A 6,693-nucleotide genomic window follows, 5' to 3' on the forward strand; every position below is an offset into this window, starting at 1 on the left:
GACTTGCTGTAACATTCCTCACACTAATCCAGTGAAAAGTATCAGCCTTTCTGCAACTTCAGAGAAGAACACACATTGTGGGCCCCATGGTGCACTCTGATCCATCTCTGATGCTCTCGGGCTCTTCATTAAGGAACCAATACACTGACTCACAACATCGATACCCACATTTATTGAGGCACCAACCCTAGCCCTCACTTTAGCCCTAAGAAGGTGGATTCCAACTACTCATACCATATCCATTAATTATTACAAAACTAGGTGTATTATTTATAAAGTCATATCTAGCTTAGCTATTTATTCCATTTTCAGGTCAGGGTCAGGCTGACATGCACATTCAAAACTCTCACTACTGGAGCCCTGTCAGCAGTGGCACAGTTTCCTACAAAGTAGTGGCAGTTATCCCACCACCAGTCCTGTTGATATGTAGATTGTTTATACTCTCAGCACTAATTATTACCCAGAATATCTAGGACTAATTTTTGCACCTTGATCACGAGCTGTCATGTGACTTATCTCAACCCCAGCAGAGAACAACAGTCACTGTGGGACCAATGGAAGGACAATTGGAACTCAGTTCTGGTTTCTACACTCAATGTGCAGCAGTTCCATTAGCGCCGTTCTTCTAGGAGAAAATGCTATTATAAATAATATTTTTACAACAGTTGTGCTTTTAGAAGCATTCCACAACCCCTCCATACCAGATTGTATACAATTAACTTTATTATCAAAACCCTTTTCTATCTCTTTTGCATGAACTTGAACATCTTACCCATGATTCCAATAGGTCAACTCATGCATCCCTCTCTTTTATTTTTTTTAGACTTTTATTTATTCATGAGAGAGACACACAGTGAGAAAAAAAAAACAGCCAGGGGCATCACAATGCCAGATGTTAGGTTGTACCACAAAGCTGTGCTCATTAAGACGGTGTGGTACTGGCACAAAAACAGACACATAGATGAATGGAACAGACTAGAGAACCCAGAAATGGGCCCTCAACTATATGGTCAACTATATTCAACAAAGCAGGAAAGACTATCTGCTGGAAAAAAGACAGTCTCTTCAATTAATGGTGCTGGGTAAATTGGACAGCCACGTGCAGAAGAATGAAACTAGACCATTCTTTTACACCATACTTAGATAAACTCAAAATGGATGAAAGATCTAAATGTGAGACAAGAATCCATCAAAATCCTAGAGGAGAACACAGGCAATACTCTTTTTGAACTTGGCCACAGCAACCTCTTGCAAGATACATCCATGAAGGCAAAAGAAACAAAAGCAAAAATGAATTATTGGGACTTCCTCAAGATAAGAAGCTTCTGCACAGCAGAAGAAAGAGTCAACAAAACTCAAAGACAACCTACAGAATGGGAGAAGATATTTGCAAATGACACATCAGATAAAGGGCTAGTATCTAAGATCTATAAAAAACTTACTAAACTCAACAGCAAAGAAACGAACAATCCAATCATGAAATGGGCAAAACATGAACAGAAATCTCACAGAGGAAGACATAGACATGGCCAACAAGCACATGAGAAAATGCTCCGCATCACAGACCATCAGGAAAATGCAAATCAAAGCCACAATGGGATACTACCTCACACCAGTGAGAATGGGGAAAATTAACAAGACAGGAAATAACAAATGTTGGAGAGGATGTGGAGAAAGGGGAACCCTCCTGCACTGTTGGTGGGAATGTGAACTGGTGCAGCCACTCTGGAAAACTGTGTGGAGGTCCCTCAAAGAGTTAAAAATAGAACTACCCTATGACCCAGCAATTGCATGGCTGGGGATTTACCCCAAAGATAAAGATGCAGTGAAATGCCAGAACACCTGCACCCCGATATTTACAGCAGCAATGTCCACAATAGCCAAGCTGTAGGAGGAGCCTCGGTGTCCATCGAAAGATGAATGGATAAAGAAGATGTGGTTTATGTATACAATGGAATATTCCTCAGCCACTAGAAATGACAAATGCCCACCAATTGCCTCAACGTGGATGGAACTGGAGGGGATTACTTCACTGAGTGAAGTAAGTCAATCAGAGAAGGACAAACATTATATGGTCTCATTCATTTGGGGAATATAAAAAATAGTGAAAGGGAATAAGGGGGAAAGGAGAGAAAATGAGTGGGAAATATCAGTGAGGGTGACAGAACATGAGAGACACTTAACTTTAGTAAACGAACAAGGGGTAATGGAATGGAAGATGTGCGGGGGCATGGAGTGACTGGGTGACGCACACTGAGGGGGGCACTTGACAGGATGAACACTAGGTGTTGTGGTATATGTTGGCAAATTGAACTCCAATTAAAAATAAATAAATAAATAAATAAATAAATAAATAAATAAATAAATTTCAGGAAAAATGGACCAGGAAAATCCATGTGCACATGAAGATATGTCCTTTTATTTGAGGAGAAAACCCTCCACATATGACACTGATTTAGCACTCACTGAACAGTTCTGGGGCACATAACCCTTCTTACACCATTCTCTCGCCAAAAAATGTAATTATAGTAACTGATTTAGAAAAATCATATAACACACTTTGAAGGTAGGTGTGTTATACTCCCTCAGCTAATTACCTAAATAAACAGAATTACTATTAGCAAGACGTGGGAAGGGGAATGGCTTTAAAAAAGATAAGGCGCCAAAGGCAGAAAGAATTACAGAAACAAAGGGGTGATAAACAGTATCAAATCCTGCAGAGAGATCAAGGTAAGTAATGACTGAAAAGTGATTATTACATGAGGTATCCAGAATCCAAAGCTTCTTCTAACAAATGAGAAATCCGTGGACACCATCTTTAGCTTATGAATGAACAAAAAGTGTGGGCCAGCTTACCAATGAGGAGTTACCAATGAGAGAGAAAACATTAGAAAATAACACAAGATACAGAGATTTGATCTTTTCAAAAGAGAGTTCATTATACTAACAATAGGTCAAAATGTTAAAGCTATGGTAGTTATAGGTCAAGGAAAATTTAAAGAAGAAAATTAATTGATGGATCTTGGGTAAGACCTGGGATATACTTAAAAGGGCCGTCCTTAAAGACCATAGTGCCATTGTTTAGATCAGGAATTCTGGTGTCCTGCAACTGTAGATACAAATTCTGCCTCTGACAATTGATCCCTCTGGAACTCAGTTTCTCCACTAATAAAATGATAATAAAACAGTTGCTATCTTATGGAATTTTATAAAGTAAAAATGAGATAGTATGCTTAGTACAGTGGTTTGCATGGTGAATAAATAATTATCTTTTAATATTATCTTTGCTTAATAAACATTTTCTTAATAACAGGTATTTATTTTTTCATATCCAATATTTTATCTGATATAGAGATAAATGCATGTCTTATGACAATAATGTGTCTTGAACAATGTATTATGAATAATTTCAATATGAATATATGACATGCATGATAAATTTTACAAAAAAGAAAACAACCCACAGATGAGGTGAAGCAAGGTGAAATTTATTAAACAGTTTCAGCCTGATGATCTCTATTTGACCGGTGAAATAAAATATCCAGGTGACAAGAATGTGCAAGTTAGTATGAGAATATTAATGTTAGAGATTATTTGGTTGTGAGAATTAAGTGGTCAGGGGAAATGCCTTGAAATCAGTAACAAGAAAAAAATGCCTGTTAATATAATAAGAAGGAAAATACCCCAATTAATCTCCATCTAAAGTACTCATTTTTTTCTCTTTTTATATAATCACTCCCCTGATCATTATAATAATTCTATTTTCTTTATATTTTTTCCAATTAAATGCTTTCTAACTCTAGAATATGAACCACAGAATAATCTAGCAACATACACAGAAAGCCTGTATTTGATTTCTTGTTTTGTGGGTTTTTTAGAGAGGGTTGGGGAGAGGGGCAGAGAGAGAGAGCAAGGGAGAGAATCTCAAACAAGCTCCATGCTGAGCATGAAGTCAGATGTGGGGCTTCATCTTACAATCCTGAGATCATGACCTAAGCCAAAATCGAGGGTTGGACACTTAACTGACTGAGGCACTCAAGCGCCCCAAGAAACCTATATTTGTACCACTGATTCTCACCTTTCTTCATTTTCTATCTTTAGGTGATTTGAAAATCAGCTCTTCTACCCAAGTCAAGGGATGCATTAAATAATTCTGTGGTTTCTGAGTTTGTGTTGCTGGGACTCTCTAGTTCTTGGGAAACTAGAGTTTTTCTCATGTTGATTGATATTTTCCTTGATCTATTTAGGGATCATCCTGAAAAATATCTTCATTTTCTTTTTGGTAATCTTTGATTCTCACCTACATTCTCCTATGTACTTCCTACGGGCCAACCTGTCCCTCATAGATATGGGACTTTCCTCTACAACAGTCCCAAAGATGATTGGGGACCTTTTAAATGAATACAAGATAATTTCCTTCCAAGGTTTCATGACACAGATATGCTTCATCCACATCATGGGAGGAGTGGAGATGGTGCTGCTCATAGCCATGGAATTTGACAGGTACACGGTGATCTGTAAGCCTCTTCACTATCTGAACATCATGAACTCTAAAATATGTGTTTCATTTGTAATCACTGGCTGAGTGATTGGAGTGATTCATGCTATGTCTCAGTTTGCTTTCATTATAAACTTGCCTTTTTGTGGTCCTAATGAAGTAGACAGCTTTTACTGTGACTTTCCCAGGATCATAAAGCTTGCGTGCACAGATGGAGCCAAGTTTGAGTTTATTATTGCTGCCAACAGTGGCTTCATGACTATGGGTGCCTTCTTCCTGCTAATCCTTTCCTATGTTTTCATTTTAGTCATTGTCTGGAAATGTGCTTCAGGAGATGTGTCCAAAGCATTTGTCACACTGTCAGTTCACATTTCTGTTGTGGTTCTATTTTTCACTCCATGCATGTTTCTCTATGTCTGGCCTTTCCCCATATCATCAATTGACAAATACTTGTTCATTGCTGACTTTGCTATCAACCCGGTCTTGAATCCTGCCATCTATACATTAAAAAACAAAGACATAAAGGTAGCCATAAAAAGACAGAGCAAATGGGGACATTATCTCAAATTTTGCTGACTGAATCTGGTTGTGAAACTCTACACCTATATATCCATCAGCCTATTCGAAATTTTCACTTAGGTTTCTGATACTTAACACATCCAGATCTGGATATATCTTCCTTATTGGATAGATTTCTAATACTTCTGTATAGCATTTACTCCTTACCCTTTACTACCATAGAAATTGTGAATCACTACACTATGGGTTATTTTAGCAGACAGCATCACTATCTACTAAATAATATTTATAATTGAAATTATTATCATTTTGATCATAGAAGGATATAATTACATCCTTCCTTTTCCCAGAGGTTTGCAAATGAACTGTCAACTTGCTTTGGATAATGTCAGAAATCATCATATCATATATGCATAGGACTAGTAATCTATCTAGTTACTCAGGTTGTACTTTCTCAGAAGAAGATCGAAAAACAAAAACTGATTGTCAGTAATTTATGTGAAAGTTGATTTTTGGAAACATCATTAAGGAAATGGAAAGTGAGACATCAAGGATGCTTATGTTGACAAAGGTAATTGAGATTCAAGCCTATTATGGCCTGCTAGGGGACTCTATAAATTGTGGCTTAGAATTATCCTAATTGAAGGTAAAGAAAGCTGGAATACTTTTTCTTTATTTTCAAAGAGTGCATTAATTCCTTGACATGTCTAGGTTTTCCCACACAGAATACTGTGCATTAAAGGAATCTGTCAGATAGACTTTTGGGTGCTGGCAATAAAGAATCAATCATCTCTTTGTTTGGAAATAATAAATGCCAAGGTATATTCCACTTTTCAAGACAGTCTCTACTTAACATCACTTCATCTTGCTATAGATTTTTAAAGCAGTAGCTAGATAAGATAATGCTGGGTTGAGAATCACTATTTTAAAAGTCATTATGGATTTTCATTATAGACCTCATGTTAAGTGCTAACTTCAAGTATTTGGTCCCTACTGAGGCCTATCAACTAGCCAGAAATGTTTTTTCTTTTGTTTGTTTCTTTTCTTCTTTCTTCTGTTCTTTTTCTTCTTTCTTCTTGTTTTCTTCTTTTTTTCTCTATGTTTTTAAATTCCTTTATTTAAGTATAATTACCATATAGTGTTATATTAGTTTCAGGTGTATTCAATATGATTCAACATCTCAATGTATTACTCAGTGTTCACCACGATAAGTGTAACTACCATCTGTCACCAAGAAATGTTATTACCATCTTATTGACTATATTCTAGATGCTGTACATTTCATCTCTGTGATTTATTTATTTTGTAACTAAGAATCTGTATTTCTTATTCCCCTTTATTTATTTCACCCATCCATCTACTCATCTCCCCTCTGGCAACCACCAGATTGTTATCTGTATTTAAGAGTCTGGTTTGGTTTTTTGTTTTGTTTTATTTTGCTTTGCTTTGTTGTATCTCTCTTTTCTTTGTTCATTTGTTTTAAATTCCACGTATGAATGAAATCATGTTTTACTTTCTCTGTCTGACTTATTTCACTTAGCACTGTACCCTCTATGCCCATCCATATTGTTGCAAATGGCAACATCTCATTCCTTTTTTATGGCTGAGTAATATTCTATTGTGTAGATAGATAGATAGATAGATAGATAGATAGATATGTGGTATATATATATACC

The 6,693-nt window shown here is 36.5% G+C and overlaps 1 pseudogene; it reads left to right on the top strand.

The window, feature by feature from the left end:
* The first annotated feature begins 2,639 nt into the window (after nucleotides 1-2,639).
* Nucleotides 2,640-5,074, top strand: LOC121477662 (annotated as a pseudogene).
* Nucleotides 5,075-6,693: the final 1,619 nt, after the last annotated feature.

Source organism: Vulpes lagopus, chromosome 2 (genome assembly GCF_018345385.1).
Source record: "Vulpes lagopus strain Blue_001 chromosome 2, ASM1834538v1, whole genome shotgun sequence".
Classification (NCBI taxonomy): Eukaryota; Metazoa; Chordata; class Mammalia; order Carnivora; family Canidae; genus Vulpes; species Vulpes lagopus.